This window comes from Ranitomeya imitator, chromosome 2, assembly GCF_032444005.1.
Source record: "Ranitomeya imitator isolate aRanImi1 chromosome 2, aRanImi1.pri, whole genome shotgun sequence".
Lineage (NCBI taxonomy): Eukaryota > Metazoa > Chordata > Amphibia > Anura > Dendrobatidae > Ranitomeya > Ranitomeya imitator.
Window position 1 is genome coordinate 2128558 of NC_091283.1, and position 22816 is coordinate 2151373.

Consider the following 22816-nt stretch of genomic DNA (forward strand, 5'->3'; position numbering starts at 1 on the left):
CTGAGGAGCCGTCAGGCGAAACGCGTAGAGGTTCCAGGATATCTATGCTGGATAAGTACCCCACTCATATCCATTCCCAATACTAACTGCATGTATGATTTATCTGTAGAATTAAACATGGTTAAGTTGTTATCAACCAGAATGCCAAATACATAATAGCCAGGATCTGGGAAAAAGAAAGAACACGTATACACAATGATCCCCCAGATCCAGTATAAACGCTCCAAATATCAAATATGAAAAAAATGGAGAAATAGGAGCATATAGTCAATTGTAAAAAAGACCAACTTTTATTTATACAAAACCTTTAAAAGAGAGGTATAGGACATGAATATAAATACATAGTAGTATCACCACAAAACAGCATGAAAAAGGGGAAGGAGACACTCCCCTTGAGGAAGCGGCGTGTTTACGCCGCGAAACGCGCGTCGGGGCGTCTACACCGGCGGGACCCCCTCATCCTCCTCCCCTTACGGACACTAGGTGAGCACCGGGCGTCTTTTCAATACTTGCGCCTACAATAGGCCGTCTTTTTCGGCCGTGTTACACTCTGGCTGTGTATCTTTTATGGGTGCCAGAGATAGCGGTGGCTCTTGGTCACACAGTACTACCTTTTTACTTTTTATATATGACATGGTGTGATGTGGCGGGGTCCATAAGTGGTGGTATAGACGTTTCATCTAGCCCTTTACATTTAATGCCACCCATCTGTCTAAGCATTTTTTGCTCTTGGTCTGTGTGTCCGTTGCTCCTATTCAATTAGTGCTGTTGCACGGTCACCTGCTCAGGTGCCCCCTTGATGTTCATTACGTCCATCTGTTCACTTCATTGTTTTTGGGGGGTGGGATGGGGGTTTTCTCCTTCCCCTTTTTCATGCTGTTTTGTGGTGATACTACTATGTATTTATATTCATGTCCTATACCTCTCTTTTAAAGGTTTTGTATAAATAAAAGTTGGTCTTTTTTACAATTGACTATATGCTCCTATTTCTCCATTTTTTTCATGGTTAAGTTGTGCTGCTCCACTTTTAATGGGTATACCCCTAGACACTTTTTTGTGGCCTGTACATCAGAAGGGTCTCCTAGGGCTAGCCATCGTGGAGCAGGGTGCCATATCCGCTGACAAGTAGGGTGCCAACCTCCGATGATAGGTAGGGAGCAGCAGAGGTACAGTTTAGAGAGAGGGGCTCTCATTAATTCTATGGTAAACATTATCTATATCGAGCAAGGCATTTCATTCCCTTTCCCTGGTTGGACATATATACATATATAGATGCACTGCCTGCTTTTCCTGACCTACACTATGGGGTACTATCTTTCCATGTTGTGTATCAGCTATCAGCTGGCACTTACCGGTAGGGCACAACAGGACAATAGGGTCAGTCGTCAGTGAGCAGGGGCGCCATTCTCGTCTGGGCTGATATAGAGTGCCAACCTCCGCAGCCAGGCAGGCACACAGATGAGGGTTCATCTTTTAGGTTAATGCAGTGTGCACTTTTTTTGTGTGTGGTGTTTGTAAGTGTTGTCTCGTTTTTAAAAGTTTGTATTAAAAGTTACATTTTATCCTTTTTTTTTGTTTTTTTTTCCCCATGTTAGCGCAATGCTTTATTGAACCACAAAACAGGCAGATAACACGTAGAACAGTTCCAGCACAATACCCCAAGATGGTGCATATTACAGAGTCTCACCTTTCCGCTGACTCGCCAGGATAATGGCAGCTGTTACTTCAGAGCTCCAGGGTCAACTACCACACTTGTGGCACACACACAGAAAGGAGATAATGACAAGCATAGGAAATGACAGTCCATTCAGGTACAAGGCCAGTTGACCGGTGTGTCACAACCTGGCTTCATCTTCCAGAGCCGACTACCCCACCTGTGCCACGCACACAGAGAGGAGGTAACAACAAGCATAGGAAATGACAGTCAATTCATGTACAAGGCCAGTTGACCGGTGGGTCACAACCTGGCTTCATCTTCCAGAGCCGACTACCCCACCTGTGGCACGCACAGAGAGAGGAGGTAATGACAAGCTTAGGAAGATGACAGTACATTCAGGTACAAGGCCAGTTGACCAGAGAGTCACCACCTGGCTTCTTTGAACATCTCCATGGAGCCAGGCGATGGGAGGGTCCCAATCTTGGCTTTCTCCAAACGAATCCATGGATTTGTGATGATCAATGGAGCAGATGTGTATTCTTCCAGCCAAGGCTGAGGTCTCCTAAGCTGGAATCCTGTAGAATAATAAATCTGTGTCCCTTGTGATGGAGCCATGATGTCTTGGTTGCTGTCCTGTCTCTGGTCCTTTGGATATTTGGATGTCTCTGACTGTCTCTGTATCTCTCTATACAGAGGCATAAAACCTCGTTTTATAACTAGCAAGTGTCCTTCATTCAGTAATTTACAGGCAATGCGGATAAGATCAACTCGAATTGTTTGATTATGCAATCTATTTGCATGTATTTTCCTCCTCTGTTTTGAATGCCAACAAAGTGGCTGGCATGGACAGTGTATAGTTAGCATATCAGTAAACATCACTTCTCATCAAGGATAAGAGCTCAATATGTTACATCAAATGTCAACTTACAAGTCAACATTACAGTCTTACACAAGCAAAAGTCTGTTTTCTTGACCAACCAGAAAGAAACACATAAATTCAAAAGTCAACATATAGATAACAGTCTATTCTTTCTGGCTTGCTAAAAATAGATGTCTGGTTAATTAAGATACAATGCTGTGCCTCCACAAAATGACTCTGAAATATTTTAGGAAGTTATCCGCCAAAAATAAGTCATCACCTTTTCACAAGATGTTTGCCTTACAAATCAGTCAGAGTCTGATCGCTGGGAACACACTGATCTGTGGAATGGGAAATTTTTATAAAAATCGGGACACTTTTACTCTTGTTGAAATGGAGTGGCAGGTTGGACGCCCGACTGTCACTCCATTCATGCTCTATGAGGGGCGCTGCACTCAGCTATTTCTTGCACTCAGAATGAATGGAACGGCTGCCAAACTTCTGCTCCATTTTGATGGAGATAAAATGTCCCATTCTGTGGATTGATGCTGGTCCCAGAGGTTAGATTCTCCCAATATATCAGTTAATTGCAATCTATCAGTCATCACCGATCTGTCAGTCATCACAAATCTGTCAGTCATCACCGATCTGTCAGTCATCACTGATCAATGTCATCACCGATCTGTCAGTCATCACTGATCAATGTCATCACCGATCTGTCAGTCATCACTGATCAATGTCATCACCGATCTGTCAGTCATCACTGATCAATGTCATCACCGATCTGTCAGTCATCACTGATCAATGTCATCACCGATCTATCAGTCATCAATTAATCCTTCGTTTCTGATACTTGTTGCTGCATAAATTTTACATCCTGTGGAAGCTGATTATTCTCCATTGTCATTAGCCCCCCCGAGCCCAATAAATCGGGGTCTTGAGTATTACATAGCATCAGGTTCATCATCACAAAGTCCAAGGCTAAATCTGTGACCTGACGCATTTTGCGGTGTTCCTGTTTTCGGAGTCTTTATTTCTCTCTTTTTCCCTGACTTGCATCTTGTTTTCTACTTTATATTTCTCACATCTGTAGTTTTCTGTTGTTTTTTGCTCATTTATTTTTGTGCACCCGCTGTGTCACTGGTTTCTAAGTCTCCAATATTGCTTGGATCAAGAAACCACATTTATCTCCGTCCTGAAATGTGCCGAGCAGAGAAGTGGACAGAACTTACGGCGTGAGGATGACCACGGCGGAACCCAATTAACACGGTGTAGATGGGAGGCTTCACTGGGCAGGCCGCCCTCATGGGGGATACTAGTAATTAAACAAGTGGAAAACTTTAGAAATAATGACGTCTGCTCCCGCAAATGAGTAGAAATTCCTCCATGAAGTGCAGATGTGTACGAGGCCCAGAGTGGCAATTAGTGTAGATGTGTAATGTTCTGCGGACGCCTCGATGCCGCACTCTTATTCTTCTATTTTTATATTTTGCTAATTATATACTCTGTGGTGACTCAGATTTCCATAGACTTAAACGCGTATGACAAATTAGTAAAGATCTGCTTCCTCCTCTGTAAAACGAGCCGAGTACCTGAGTCCGTTGGCAAATGCTGTAGGGGCCGGTGAGGTGACACAAAGCCCACAAACATCATGGGTCCGACAGTGCAGCATTACTCAGAGCGAGCAGGGGCCCGAGGATCATTCTAAAGGCTTGGAGGGGAACAAGCCTCAAGATTCTTTAATATTGAAGACCCCCCTACACTGCCGCCATATACAGGAGACCTCCAATGTACAGGTGTACACAGAAATAACGGCACTGAACACATTCACCAGTAGAGTTCAGTGAATTTCCCCAAATTAGATTGTGGCAGATTCTCTTCTTTCATGGGGAGATTAGGAGAATCAAATGTCCTCGTCCCTCAAAGCACCTGCCTTGTCCTCCCATCGACCCCTCTCCTGTCTCACTCTGTCTTCCATCAGGTGCTGCACGACACGTGGTCATGTGGGAAGTGAAGCTCGTCATGTGGGAAGTGACACTCGTCGTGTGGGAAGTGATGCTCATCTTGTGGGAAGTGACGCTCATCCTGTGAGAAGTGACGCTCGTCATCTGGGAAGTGACACTCGTCATGTGGGAAGTGACGCTCATCGTGCAGTCTTGTGGGAAGTGATGCTCGTCATTGCTATGCTTCACGCTCCCCATCACAGTAGGGGGCCAGGTCCGAGGAGGCATAGACCACCAGAAGACCCGGAGGTAGAATATGGAGGAAGAGAAGCTAATCGGAAGGCCAGGGGGAAGCGACCCTGCTGGGACACATATGAAGACAACAAGGAGAGGGGAATATAAATGTCACGATTAGGGTTGAGCGAAACGGGTCGAAATTTTTCAAAAGTCGCCGACTTTTGGCAAGGTCGGGTTTCATGAAACCCGACCCGACCCCAGTGTGGGGTCGGCCATGAAGTCGGCGATCTTTTGAATCTAGAATCGGAATTCCGATACCGATTCCCGATATGTTTAAGATATCGGGAATTGGTATCGGAATTCAGATTTAAGTGTAAAATAAAGAATTAAAATAAAAAATATCGCAATACTTACCCTCTGACGCGCCCTGGTACTAACCGGGAACCTTCCTTCCTTAGAAACAGCCTTCCAGGACCTTGCGGTGACGTCGCGGTGACGTCGCGGCTTGTGATTGGCCGCGCGGCCGCCCATGTGACCGCTCGCGCGGCCAATCACAAGCCGCGACGTCACCCGCGACGTCACCGAAGGTCCTGGAAGGGCTGATTCTTAGGAAGGAAGGCTGCCGGAAAGAAGCAGGGCGCGTCCGAGGGTGAGTATATTCCTATTAGGTATATACTCACCCTCGGACGCGCCCTGCTTCTTTCCGGCAGCCTTCCTTCCTAAGAATCAGCCCTTCCAGGACCTTCGGTGACGTCGCGGGTGACGTCGCGGCTTGTGATTGGCCGCGCGAGCGGTCACATGGGCGGCCGCGCGGCCAATCACAAGCCGCGACGTCACCGCGACGTCACCGCAAGGTCCTGGAAAGCTGTTTCTAAGGAAGGAAGGTTCCCGGTTAGTACCAGGGCGCGTCAGAGGGTAAGTATTGCGATATTTTTTATTTTAATTCTTTATTTTACACTAAAATATGGATCGCAGGGCCTGAAGGAGAGTTTCCGCTCCTTCAGACCCTGGGAACCATGGAAACCCAATGCACTGCATTGGGTTTCGGGTTTCGTCCGACCCCGACTTTTTTATAGGATCGGCCGATTTCACTCGACCCGACTTTTTCAAAAGTCGGGTTTCGTGAAACCCGACCCGATCCTATAAAAGTAAAGGTCGCTCAACCCTAGTCACGATGTGACTGAAGCAGTGTGACTCGACCCATGAATGGTCGGTCAATGGACGGCACAAACACACCAGGGATAACTGGGGAAACAATAACACTGGTGGGCCCTGGCAATGGAGGAATGGACACCTCATGCACCCAACCTGGGGAAGTGCCCTGATGTTACTATTGTTCCTATACAGGTTCTTTCACCCCGTTGCTGAGCAGGATACCTAGTCCCTCACTTGCCCTGCTCTAATCCCTAAGTGGCAGGTAAGAGCACTGGTGCCACCGCTGCACTAATCTGACAAAAGGTAAGACAGACACCAAAAGGGACAGGGTAAACAAAACATGCAACACTTAGCTCCCTCTGCTCCAAAGCACCGAACAGCAGGGTTAAGGCACCAGGAAAGCAAACTCAGCCGAAGCACATCTGCACCCATGGAGCTCCTTTCTCCAGCTTGGTCCCTACAGAATGTTCTCCAACACCGACAGTCAGCTGATGCATCAGGTGACCTCTTGAAGGCGGTGGGAGTGGCCATCACCCACATTAGCTGACCCAGCAGCAATGCATTTAAACCAGCGCCACCAGGGAAAAACTGCATTAACCCCCGATGACCTGAAAAGAAAAAAGTTTTAATCGGAGGGAAACCAAATCTGCCACAAATCCAAAAATGGATTGCAACAATAACAGTTTATTGCTCTTTCTAATCCTCTGTTTGGCCGTGAAAATACAGTGAACGGCAGCCAGTAAGAAGTGCATTATTAAACCTGTAAAGAAAGACTTCAATTCCCAAAAATAGTTTATAAATCTGTATATTCAGACATCGTCCTACAAGTAACAACCCAGGAATGAGGGATATGTTTGCATTAATCTTATAAGAAATGTCTCCTGAATACGGCACTGGCTACATATTGTCATCATTTGTCCCTGCATGGTCCGTTACGTGGACGCGTCAGGACCGGTGCACATATTATGTACCATTAATGGATGTATTAGAATTAATGGACATATACCCCCTCATTTCTGGGGTGTGTAGTACAGCGGGGTTGGTGCAGTGCGACAGTCAGGGACCACAGAAAAGTTTAAAGCAAATGTCTTTAATGTCCAAAAACTCACACACAGGAGTGATGTCCTCTAGAACCCAGCCGGGTGTCCGTAAACACAGTCCCGAACTCAGACCCCGTTGCCGTGGACAATGGCACCGCTGTGGCTTTTGGGTGCGTCAACTGCCTGGAAGTCCCTGGTGCTGTGTTAGCTCCATACAGTCCTGGGTTGCGCAGAGCCTCCTGCTCTGCAGCTTGCAGACTCCAAGCTGATACACCCAATGCAAAACTGAGAGATTTAAATGAAATCGTGGACATAGAGCCACTCCCAAAACCCGGAATGGAGGGAGGGATTCGCCCCACTACCAAACCTGCAAATCCCCTGAAAATAAAAGCCCTTAATGGCTTTTCCTAAAAATCTGGCCGAGTTTCTACTTGGACCCAATCCACTCTTTTATTTTGCCTTGTGACTCACAGGCGTCCTGCTGAGACCACAGTGTACTCCAGCGGGTTTGATAGGACTCGGTCCGCATCCTGGGGGACACATATCGACCCTCGCATAGGACCCCCTCCCTGCCTCACAGGTGTTACTTGTAGGATGATTTCTCCACGTACAGATGTATCACCTACATGTCAGTAATAAAGATTAATGTTCCGAGCGTCTCTATTGCACAGTCTTTATAGGTTAATACTGGTATCCATGACCAGGGTTGGAGACCTGGACTTCCTCTTAGACTTTCTGGATTATTTTGTCGCTTATCACAGAGAACATTATCCAAGATAAGTTCAGTATAATATCAAGAACCTTCAGGAATTAGAGTTTAGCCTCGGCTTCACGTGCAGAAACACCGATGCGGCCCTATGTGTGGCGGGCACGATCCCACCGCCCAGACTGCCGGCTCCTCACTACATGGCGCCCAGTTCAGTAACAATGGTCACAACAACCTTTTCTAATTGATAACGAGACGCTTTCCTGCCGCCTTGTTTATCACATGGTTGCATCTCTGAGTTTTTGTAATCCTCAATTAAATACGGTCTACCGACCTCACTTAATTTGACAGGAGCTTTAAAAGCTTATGATGATGGATGATGAGGACTAATAATTAACAATCAATCACTATTTAAAGCGCAGGATGTTGTCAGCAGCTCTGGGGTTCTGCGAGAGCAAATGCACTCAAGACAAGACTCTGTAATTACCGAAAAGACAAGTTTAATATGGGATTTCCAAAGATTAGTCTTTACAAAAATGACCAAGCGACACCAAGAGACTTGGTTTTCTTTTTCTATTTTTGCTGCACTGCGGCTGCTGTAGCCTGGAGATCATATAATGTGTTTATATGTATATATCTACGGTATATATTCAGAACTAAGCATTATCAGCCATAACATGAGCTCTACCCATCAATGAGAAAACATATTTACTATGATAATAAGAATATAGCTTTATATAACTATGCTACAATAAGCCTATAACGCCTTCTGTCTGCCACAAAGTAGCTACTATAATACTGCCCCTATGTACAATAATATAACTACTATAATACTGTCCTCTATGTACAAGAGTATAAATACAAATAATTCCGCCCCTATGTAAAAGAATATAACTACTATAATACTGCCTCTATGTACAAGAATATAACTACTATAATACTGCTCCTATGTACAAGAATATAACTACTATAATACTGCCCCTATGTACATGAATATAACTACTATAATACTGCTCCTATGTACAAGAATATAACTACTATAATACTGTCCCTATGTACAAGAATATAACTACTATAATACTGCCCCTATGTACAAGAATATAACTACTATAATACTGCCCCTATGTACAAGACTATAACTACTATAATACTGCCCCTATGTACAAGAATATAACTACTATAATACTGCCTCTATGTAAAATAATATAACTACTATAATACTGCTCCTATGTAGAGGAATATAACTACTATAATACTGCCCCTATGTACAAGAATATAACTACTATAATACTGCCCCTATGTACAAGAATATAACTACTATAATACTGCCCCTATGTACAAGAATATAACTACTATAATACTGCCTCTATGTAAAATAATATAACTACTATAATACTGCCCCTATGTACAAGAATATAACTACTATAATATTGCCCCTATGTACAAGAATATAACTACTATAATACTGCCCCTATGTACAAGAATATAACTACTATAATACTGCCTCTATGTACAAGAATATAACTACTATAATACTGCCTCCTATGTACAGGAATACAACTAATATAATACTGCCTCTATGTACAAGAATATAACTACAAATAATTCCGCCCCTATGTAAAAGAATATAACTACTATAATACTGCCCCTATGTACAAGAATATAACTACTATAATACTGCTCCTATGTACAAGAATATAACTACTATAATACTGCTCCTACGTACAAAAATATAACTACTATAATACTACCCCTATGTACAAGAATATAACTACTATAATACTGCCTCTATGTACAAGAATATAACTACAAATAATTGCGCCCCTATGTAAAAGAATATAACTACTATAATACTGCCCCTATGTACAAGAATATAACTACTATAATACTGCTCCTATGTACAAGAATATAACTACTATAATACTGCCCCTATGTACAAGAATATAACTACTATAATACTGCCCCTATGTACAAGAATATAACTACTATAATACTCCTCCTATGTACAAGAATATAACTACTATAATACTGCCCCTATATACAAGAATATAACTACTATAATACTGCCCCATGTTCAAGAATATAACTACTATAATACTGCTCCTATGTACAAGAATATAACTACTATAATACTGCCCCTATGTACAAGAATATAACTCCTATAATACTGCCCCTATGTACAATAATATAACTACTATAATACTGCTCCTATGTACAAGAATATAACTACTATAATACTGCCCCTATGTACAAGAATATAACTACTATAATACTGCCCCTATGTACAAGAATATAACTCCTATAATACTGCCCCTATGTACAAGAATATAACTACTATAATACTGCTCCTATGTACAAGAATATAACTACTATAATACTGCCCCTATGTACAAGAATATAACTACTATAATACTGCTCCTATGTACAAGAATATAACTACTATAATACTGCCCCTATGTACAAGAATATAACTACTATAATACTCCTCCTATGTACAAGAATATAACTACTATAATACTGCCCCTATATACAAGAATATAACTACTATAATACTGCCCCATGCTCAAGAATATAACTACTATAATACTGTCCCTATGTAGAAGAATATAACTACTATAATACTGCCCCTATATACAAGAATATAACTACTATAATACTGCCCCTATGTACAAGAATATAACTACTATAATACTGTCCTCTATGTACAAGAATATAACTACTATAATACTGCTCCTATGTACAGGAATATAACTACTATAATACTGCTCCTATATACAGGAATATAACTACTACAATATTGCCCCATGTTCAAGAATATAACTACTATAATACTGCTCCTATGTACAAGAATATAACTACTATAATACTGCCCCTATGTACAAGAATATAACTCCTATAATACTGCCCCTATGTACAAGAATATAACTACTATAATACTGCCCCTATGTACTAGAATATAACTACTATAATACTCCTATGTACAAGAATATAACTACTATAATACTGCCCCATGTTCAAGAATATAACTACTATAATACTGTTCCTATTTACAAGAATATAACTACTATAATACTCCTCCTATATACAAGAATATAACTACTATAATACTGCCCCTATATACAAGAATATAACTACTATAATACTGTCCCATGTTTAAGAATATAACTACTATAATGCTGCCCCTATGTACAAAAATATAACTACTATAATACTGCCCCTATATACAAGAATATAACTACTATAATACTGCCCCTATGTACAAGAATATAACTATTATAATACTGCTCCTATATACAGGAATATAACTACTATAATACTGCTCCTATATACAAGAATATAACTACTACAATACTGCCCCATGTTCAAGAATATAACTACTATAATACTGCCCCTATGTACAAGAATATAACTCCTATAATACTGCCCCTATGTACAAGAATATAACTACTATAATACTGCCCCTATGTACTAGAATATAACTACTATAATACTCCTATGTACAAGAATATAACTACTATAATACTGCCCCATGTTCAAGAATATAACTACTATAATACTGTTCCTATTTACAAGAATATAACTACTATAATACTCCTCCTATATACAAGAATATAACTACTATAATACTGCCCCTATATACAAGAATATAACTACTATAATACTGTCCCATGTTTAAGAATATAACTACTATAATGCTGCCCCTATGTACAAGAATATAACTACTATAATACTGCCCCTATATACAAGAATATAACTACTATAATACTGCCCCTATGTACAAGAATATAACTATTATAATACTGCTCCTATATACAGGAATATAACTACTATAATACTGCTCCTATATACAAGAATATAACTACTGCAATACTGCCCCATGTTCAAGAATATAACTACTATAATACTGCTCCTATGTACAAGAATATAACTACTATAATACTGCCCCTATGTACAAGAATATAACTCCTATAATACTGCCCCTATGTACAAGAATATAACTACTATAATACTGCCCCTATGTACTAGAATATAACTACTATAATACTCCTATGTACAAGAATATAACTACTATAATACTGTTCCTATTTACAAGAATATAACTACTATAATACTCCTCCTATATACAAGAATATAACTACTACAATACTGCCCCTATATACAAGAATATAACTACTATAATACTGTCCCATGTTTAAGAATATAACTACTATAATGCTGCCCCTATGTACAAGAATATAACTACTATAATACTGCTCCTATATACAAGAATATAACTACTATAATACTGCCCCTATGTACAAGAATATAACTACTATAATACTCCTCCTATGTACAAGAATATAACTACTATTATACTGCCCCTATATACAAGAATATAACTACTATAATACTGCCCCTATGTACAAGAATATAACTACTATAATGCTGCCCCTATGTACAAGAATATAACTACTATAATACTGCTCCTATGTACAAGAATATAACTACTATAATACTGCTCCTATGTACAAGAATATAACTATTATAATACTGCTCCTATGTACAAGAATATAACTACTATAATACTGCCCCCTATGTACAAGAATATAACTACTATAATACTGCTCCTATATACAAGACTATAACTACTATAATACTGCCCCTATGTACAAGAATATAACTACTATAAAATTGCCCCTATGTACAAGAATATAACTACTATAATACTCCTCCTATGTACAAGAATATAACTACTATAATACTGCTCCTATATACAAGAATATAACTACTATAATACTGCCCCATGCTCAAGAATATAACTACTATAATACTGTCCCTATGTAGAAGAATATAACTACTATAATACTGCCCCTATATACAAGAATATAACTACTATAATACTGCCCCTATGTACAAGAATATAACTATTATAATACTGCTCCTATATACAGGAATATAACTACTATAATACTGCTCCTATATACAAGAATATAACTACTACAATACTGCCCCATGTTCAAGAATATAACTACTATAATACTGCTCCTATGTACAAGAATATAACTACTATAATACTGCCCCTATGTACAAGAATATAACTCCTATAATACTGCCCCTATGTACAAGAATATAACTACTATAATACTGCCCCTATGTACTAGAATATAACTACTATAATACTCCTATGTACAAGAATATAACTACTATAATACTGCCCCATGTTCAAGAATATAACTACTATAATACTGTTCCTATTTACAAGAATATAACTACTATAATACTCCTCCTATATACAAGAATATAACTACTATAATACTGCCCCTATATACAAGAATATAACTACTATAATACTGTCCCATGTTTAAGAATATAACTACTATAATGCTGCCCCTATGTACAAGAATATAACTACTATAATACTGCCCCTATATACAAGAATATAACTACTATAATACTGCCCCTATGTACAAGAATATAACTATTATAATACTGCTCCTATATACAGGAATATAACTACTATAATACTGCTCCTATATACAAGAATATAACTACTACAATACTGCCCCATGTTCAAGAATATAACTACTATAATACTGCTCCTATGTACAAGAATATAACTACTATAATACTGCCCCTATGTACAAGAATATAACTCCTATAATACTGCCCCTATGTACAAGAATATAACTACTATAATACTGCCCCTATGTACTAGAATATAACTACTATAATACTCCTATGTACAAGAATATAACTACTATAATACTGCCCCATGTTCAAGAATATAACTACTATAATACTGTTCCTATTTACAAGAATATAACTACTATAATACTCCTCCTATATACAAGTATATAACTACTATAATACTGCCCCTATATACAAGAATATAACTACTATAATACTGTCCCATGTTTAAGAATATAACTACTATAATACTGCCCCTATGTACAAGAATATAACTACTATAATACTGCTCCTATATACAAGAATATAACTACTATAATACTGCCCCTATGTACAAGAATATAACTACTATAATACTCCTCCTATGTACAAGAATATAACTACTATAATACTGCCCCTATATACAAGAATATAACTACTATAATACTGCCCCTATCTACAAGAATATAACTACTATAATACTGCCCCATGTTCAAGAATATAACTACTATAATACTGCTCCTATGTACAAGAATATAACTACTATAATACTGCCCCTATGTACAAGAATATAACTACTATAATGCTGCCCCTATGTACAAGAATATAACTACTATAATACTGCTCCTATGTACAAGAATATAACTACTATAATACTGCCCCTATGTACAAAAATATAACTACTATAATACTGCTCCTATGTACAAGAATATAACTATTATAATACTGCTCCTATGTACAAGAATATAACTACTATAATACTGCCCCCTATGTACAAGAATATAACTACTATAATACTGCTCCTATATACAAGAATATAACTACTATAATACTGCCCCTATGTACAAGAATATAACTCCTATAATACTGCCCCTATGTACAAGAATATAACTACTATAATACTGCTCCTATGTACAAGAATATAACTACTATAATACTGCTCCTATTTACAAGAATATAACTACTATAATACTGCCCCTATGTACAAGAATATAACTACTATAATACTGCCCCTATATACAAGAATATAACTACTATAATACTGCTCCCTATGTACAAGAATATAACTACTGTAATACTCCTCCTATGTACAAGAATATAACTACTATAATACTGCCCCTATATACAAGAATATAACTACTATAATACTGCTCCTATGTACAAGAATATAACTCCTATAATACTGCCCCTATATACAAGAATATAACTACTATAATACTCCTCCTGTGTACAAGAATATAACTACTATAATACTGCCCCTATATACAAGAATATAACTACTATAATACTGCCCCAAGTTCAAGAATATAACTACTATAATACTGTCCCTATGTAGAAGAATATAACTACTATAATACTGCCCCAATATACAAGAATATAACTACTATAATACTGCCCCTATGTACAAGAATATAACTACTATAATACTGCCCCTATGTACAAGAATATAACTACTATAATACTGCTCCTATGTACAGGAATATAACTACTATAATACTGCTCCTATATTCAAGAATATAACTACTATAATACTGCCCCATGTTCAAGAATTTCACTAATATAATACTGCTCCTATGTACAAGAATATAACTACTATAATACTGCCCCTATGTACAAGAATATAACTACCATAATACTCCTCCTATATACAAGAATATAACTACTATAATACTGCCCCTATATACAAGAATATAATTACTATAATACTGCCCCATGTTCAAGAATATAACTAATATAATACTGCTCCTATTTACTAGAATATAACTACTATAATACTCCTCCTATATACAAGAATATAACTACTATAATACTGCCCCTATATACAAGAATATAACTACTATAATACTGCCCCATGTTCAAGAATATAACTACTATAATACTGCCCCTATGTACAAGAATATAACTACTATAATACTGCTCCTATATACAAGAATATAACTACTATAATACTGCCCCTATGTACAAGAATATAACTCCTGTAATACTGCCCCTATGTACAAGAATATAACTACTATAATACTGCCCCTATGTACAAGAATATAACTACTATAATACAGCCCCTATGTACAAGAATATAACTACTATAATACTGTTCCTTTGTACAAGAATATAACTACTATAACATTGTCCCTATGTACAAGAATATAACTACTATAATACTGCTCCCTATGTACAAGAATATAACTACTGTAATACTCCTCCTATGTACAAGAATATTACTATAATACTGCCCCTATATACAAGAATATAACTACTATAATACTGCTCCTATGTACAAGAATATAACTACTATAATACTCCTCCTATGTACAAGAATATAACTACTATAATACTGCCCCTATATACAAGAATATAACTACTATAATAATGCCCCATGTTCAAGAATATAACTACTATAATACTGTCCCTATGTACAAGAATATAACTACTATAATACTGCTCCTATGTACAAGAATATAACTGCTATAATTCTGCCCCTATGTACAAGAATATAACTACTATAATACTGCTCCTATGTACAAGAATATAACTACTATAATACTGCTCCTATGTACAGGAATATAACTACTATAATACTGCCCCTATGTATATGAATATAACTACTATAATACTGCCCCTATGTACAAGAATATAACTACTATAATACTGCTTCTATGTACAAGAATATAACTACTATAATATTGCTCCTATGTACAAGAATATAATTACTATAATACTGCTCCTATGTACAGGAATATAACTACTATAATACTGCCCCCTATGTACAAGAATATAACTACTATAATACTCCTCCTATGTACAAGAATATAACTACTATAATACTGCCCCTATATACAAGAATATAACTACTATAATAATGCCCCATGTTCAAGAATATAACTACTATAATACTGTCCCTATGTACAAGAATATAACTACTATAATACTGCTCCTATGTACAAGAATATAACTACTATAATACTGCCCCTATGTACAAGAATATAACTACTATAATACTGCTCCTATATACAAGAATATAACTACTATAATACTGCCCCTATGTACAAGAATATAACTACTATAATACTGCTCCTATGTACAAGAATATAACTACTATAATACTGCTCCGTATATACAAGAATATAACTACTATAATACTGCCCCTATGTACAAGAATATAACTACTATAATACTGCTCCTATGTACAAGAATATAACTACTATAATACTGCCCCTATGTACAAGAATATAACTACCATAATACTGCTCCTATGTACAAGAATATTACTATAATACTGCTCCGTATATACAAGAATATAACTACTATAATACTGCTTCTATGTACAAGAATATAACTACTATAATACTGCTCCTATCTACAATAATATAACTACTATAATACTGATCCTATGTACAAGAATATAACTACTATAATACTGCCCCTATGTACAAGAATATAACTACTATAATACTGCTCCTATATACAAGAATATAACTACTATAATACTGCTCCTATCTACAATAATATAACTACTATAATACTGCCCCTTTGTAAAAGAATATAACTACTATAATACTGCCCCTATGTACAAGAATATAACTACTATAATACTGCTCCTATGTACAAGAATATAACTACTATAATACTGCTCCTATCTACAATAATATAACTACTATAATACTGCTCCGTATATACAAGAATATAACTACTATAATACTGCCCCTATGTACAAGAATATAACTACTATAATACTGCTCCTATGTACAAGAATATAACTACTATAATACTGCCCCTATGTACAAGAATATAACTACTATAATACTGCTCCAATGTTCAAGAATATAACTACTATAATACTGCTCCGTATATACAAGAATATAACTACTATAATACTGCCCCTATGTACAAGAATATAACTACTATAATACTGCCCCTATGTACAAGAATATAACTACTATAATACTGCCCCTATGTACTAGAATATAACTACTATAATACTCCTATGTACAAGAATATAACTACTATAATACTACCCCATGTTCAAGAATATAACTACTATAATACTGTTCCTATTTACAAGAATATAACTACTATAATACTCCTCCTATATACAAGAATATAACGACTATAATACTGCCCCTATATACAAGAATATAACTACTATAATACTGTCCTATGTTTAAGAATATAACTACTATAATGCTGCCCCTATGTACAAGAATATAACTACTATAATACTGCTCCTATGTACAAGAATATAACTACTATAATACTGCCCATATGTACAAGAATATAACTACTATAATACTGCTCCTATATACAAGAATATAACTACTATAATACTGCTTCTATGTACAAGAATATAACTACTATAATACTGCTCCTATCTACAATAATATAACTACTATAATACTGATCCTATGTACAAGAATATAACTACTATAATACTGCCCCTATGTACAAGAATATAACTACTATAATACTGCTCCTATCTACAATAATATAACTACTATAATACTGCCCCTTTGTAAAAGAATATAACTACTATAATACTGCCCCTATGTACAAGAATATAACTACTATAATACTGCTCCTATGTACAAGAATATAACTACTATAATACTGCTCCTATGTACAAGAATATAACTACTATAATACTGCTCCGTATATACAAGAATATAACTACGATAATACTGCCCCTATGTACAAGAATATAACTACTATAATACTGCTCCTATATACAAGAATATAACTACTATAATACTGCCCCTATGTACAAGAATATAACTACTATAATACTGCCCCTATGTACAAGAATATAACTACTATAATACTGCTCCTATGTACAAGAATATAACTACTATAATACTGCTCCGTATATACAAGAATATAACTACTATAATACTGCCCCTATGTACAAGAATATAACTACTATAATACTGCTCCTATATACAAGAATATAACTACTATAATACTGCCCCTATGTACAAGAATATAACTACTATAATACTGCTCCTATGTACAAGAATATAACTACTATAATACTGCTTCTATGTACAAGAATATAACTACTATAATACTGCCCCCTATGTACAAGAATATAACTACTATAATACTGCTCCTATGTACAAGAATATAACTACTATAATACTGCTTCTATGTACAAGAATATAACTACTATAATACTGCCCCCTATGTACAAGAATATAACTACTATAATACTGCCCCTATGTACAAGAATATAACTACTATAATACTGACCCTATATACAAGAATATAACTACTATAATACTGCCCCTATGTACAAGAATATAACTACTATAATACTGCTCCTATGTACAAGAATATAACTACTATAATACTGCTCCGTATATACAAGAATATAACTACTATAATACTGACCCTATGTACAAGAATATAACTACTATAATACTGCTCTTATGTACAAGAATATAACTACTATAATACTGCCCCTATGTACAAGAATATAACTACTATAATACTGCTCCTATGTACAGGAATATAACTACTATAATACTGCTCCGTATATACAAGAATATAACTACTATAATACTGCTTCTATGTACAAGAATATAACTACTATAATACTGCTCCTATCTACAATAATATAACTACTATAATACTGATCCTATGTACAAGAATATAACTACTATAATACTGCCCCTATGTACAAGAATATAACTACTATAATACTGCTCCTATCTACAATAATATAACTACTATAATACTGCTCCGTATATACAAGAATATAACTACTATAATACTGCCCCTATGTACAAGAATATAACTACTATAATACTGCTCCTATGTACAAGAATATAACTACTATAATACTGCCCCTATGTACAAGAATATAACTACTATAATACTGCTCCTATGTACAAGAATATAACTACTATAATACTGCTCCGTATATACAAGAATATAACTACTATAATACTGCCCCTATGTACAAGAATATAACTACTATAATACTGCTCCGTATATACAAGAATATAACTACTATAATACTGCCCCTATGTACAAGAATATAACTACTATAATACTGCTCCTATGTACAAGAATATAACTACTATAATACTGCCCCTATGTACAAGAATATAACTACCATAATACTGCTCCTATGTACAAGAATATTACTATAATACTGCTCCGTATATACAAGAATATAACTACTATAATACTGCTTCTATGTACAAGAATATAACTACTATAATACTGCTCCTATCTACAATAATATAACTACTATAATACTGATCCTATGTACAAGAATATAACTACTATAATACTGCCCCTATGTACAAGAATATAACTACTATAATACTGCTCCTATATACAAGAATATAACTACTATAATACTGCTCCTATCTACAATAATATAACTACTATAATACTGCCCCTTTGTAAAAGAATATAACTACTATAATACTGCCCCTATGTACAAGAATATAACTACTATAATACTGCTCCTATGTACAAGAATATAACTACTATAATACTGCTCCTATCTACAATAATATAACTACTATAATACTGCTCCGTATATACAAGAATATAACTACTATAATACTGCCCCTATGTACAAGAATATAACTACTATAATACTGCTCCTATGTACAAGAATATAACTACTATAATACTGCCCCTATGTACAAGAATATAACTACTATAATACTGCTCCAATGTTCAAGAATATAACTACTATAATACTGCTCCGTATATACAAGAATATAACTACTATAATACTGCCCCTATGTACAAGAATATAACTACTATAATACTGCCCCTATGTACAAGAATATAACTACTATAATACTGCCCCTATGTACTAGAATATAACTACTATAATACTCCTATGTACAAGAATATAACTACTATAATACTACCCCATGTTCAAGAATATAACTACTATAATACTGTTCCTATTTACAAGAATATAACTACTATAATACTCCTCCTATATACAAGAATATAACGACTATAATACTGCCCCTATATACAAGAATATAACTACTATAATATTGTCCTATGTTTAAGAATATAACTACTATAATGCTGCCCCTATGTACAAGAATATAACTACTATAATACTGCTCCTATGTACAAGAATATAACTACTATAATACTGCCCCTATGTACAAGAATATAACTACTATAATACTGCTCCTATATACAAGAATATAACTACTATAATACTGCTTCTATGTACAAGAATATAACTACTATAATACTGCTCCTATCTACAATAATATAACTACTATAATACTGATCCTATGTACAAGAATATAACTACTATAATACTGCCCCTATGTACAAGAATATAACTACTATAATACTGCTCCTATCTACAATAATATAACTACTATAATACTGCCCCTTTGTAAAAGAATATAACTACTATAATACTGCCCCTATGTACAAGAATATAACTACTATAATACTGCTCCTATGTACAAGAATATAACTACTATAATACTGCTCCTATGTACAAGAATATAACTACTATAATACTGCTCCGTATATACAAGAATATAACTACGATAATACTGCCCCTATGTACAAGAATATAACTACTATAATACTGCTCCTATATACAAGAATATAACTACTATAATACTGCCCCTATGTACAAGAATATAACTACTATAATACTGCCCCTATGTACAAGAATATAACTACTATAATACTGCTCCTATGTACAAGAATATAACTACTATAATACTGCTCCGTATATACAAGAATATAACTACTATAATACTGCCCCTATGTACAAGAATATAACTACTATAATACTGCTCCTATATACAAGAATATAACTACTATAATACTGCCCCTATGTACAAGAATATAACTACTATAATACTGCTCCTATGTACAAGAATATAACTACTATAATACTGCTTCTATGTACAAGAATATAACTACTATAATACTGCCCCTATGTACAAGAATATAACTACTATAATACTGCTCCTATATACAAGAATATAACTACTATAATACTGCCCCTATGTACAAGAATATAACTACTATAATACTGCTCCTATGTACAAGAATATAACTACTATAATACTGCTCCGTATATACAAGAATATAACTACTATAATACTGACCCTATGTACAAGAATATAACTACTATAATACTGCTCTTATGTACAAGAATATAACTACTATAATACTGCCCCTATGTACAAGAATATAACTACTATAATACTGCTCCTATGTACAGGAATATAACTACTATAATACTGCTCCGTATATACAAGAATATAACTACTATAATACTGCTTCTATGTACAAGAATATAACTACTATAATACTGCTCCTATCTACAATAATATAACTACTATAATACTGATCCTATGTACAAGAATATAACTACTATAATACTGCCCCTATGTACAAGAATATAACTACTATAATACTGCTCCTATCTACAATAATATAACTACTATAATACTGCTCCGTATATACAAGAATATAACTACTATAATACTGCCCCTATGTACAAGAATATAACTACTATAATACTGCTCCTATGTACAAGAATATAACTACTATAATACTGCCCCTATGTACAAGAATATAACTACTATAATACTGCTCCTATGTACAAGAATATAACTACTATAATACTGCTCCGTATATACAAGAATATAACTACTATAATACTGCCCCTATGTACAAGAATATAACTACTATAATACTGCTCCGTATATACAAGAATATAACTACTATAATACTGCTTCTATGTACAAGAATATAACTACTATAATACTGCTCCTCTCTACAATAATATAACTACTATAATACTGCTCCTATGTACAAGAATATAACTACTATAATACTGCTCCTATGTACAAGAATATAACTACTATAATACTGCCCCTATGTACAAGAATATAACTACTATAATACTGCTCCAATGTTCAAGAATATAACTACTATAATACTGCTCCGTATATACAAGAATATAACTACTATAATACTGCCCCTATGTACAAGAATATAACTACTATAATACTGCCCCTATGTACAAGAATATAACTACTATAATACTGCCCCTATGTACTAGAATATAACTACTATAATACTCCTATGTACAAGAATATAACTACTATAATACTACCCCATGTTCAAGAATATAACTACTATAATACTGTTCCTATTTACAAGAATATAACTACTATAATACTCCTCCTATGTACAAGAATATAACGACTATAATACTGCCCCTATATACAAGAATATAACTACTATAATACTGTCCTATGTTTAAGAATATAACTACTATAATGCTGCCCCTATGTACAAGAATATAACTACTATAATACTGCTCCTATGTACAAGAATATAACTACTATAATACTGCCCCTATGTACAAGAATATAACTACTATAATACTGCTCCTATATACAAGAATATAACTACTATAATACTGCTTCTATGTACAAGAATATAACTACTATAATACTGCTCCTATCTACAATAATATAACTACTATAATACTGATCCTATGTACAAGAATATAACTACTATAATACTGCCCCTATGTACAAGAATATAACTACT

The 22816-nt window shown here is 35.3% G+C and overlaps 1 protein-coding gene across 4 annotated transcripts in view; it reads left to right on the forward strand.

The window, feature by feature from the left end:
• Positions 1-22816, forward strand: part of DIAPH2 (diaphanous related formin 2) — a 1874941-nt gene that overhangs the window by 667121 nt on the left and 1185004 nt on the right. The gene's annotated exons all lie outside the window — the stretch shown is intronic.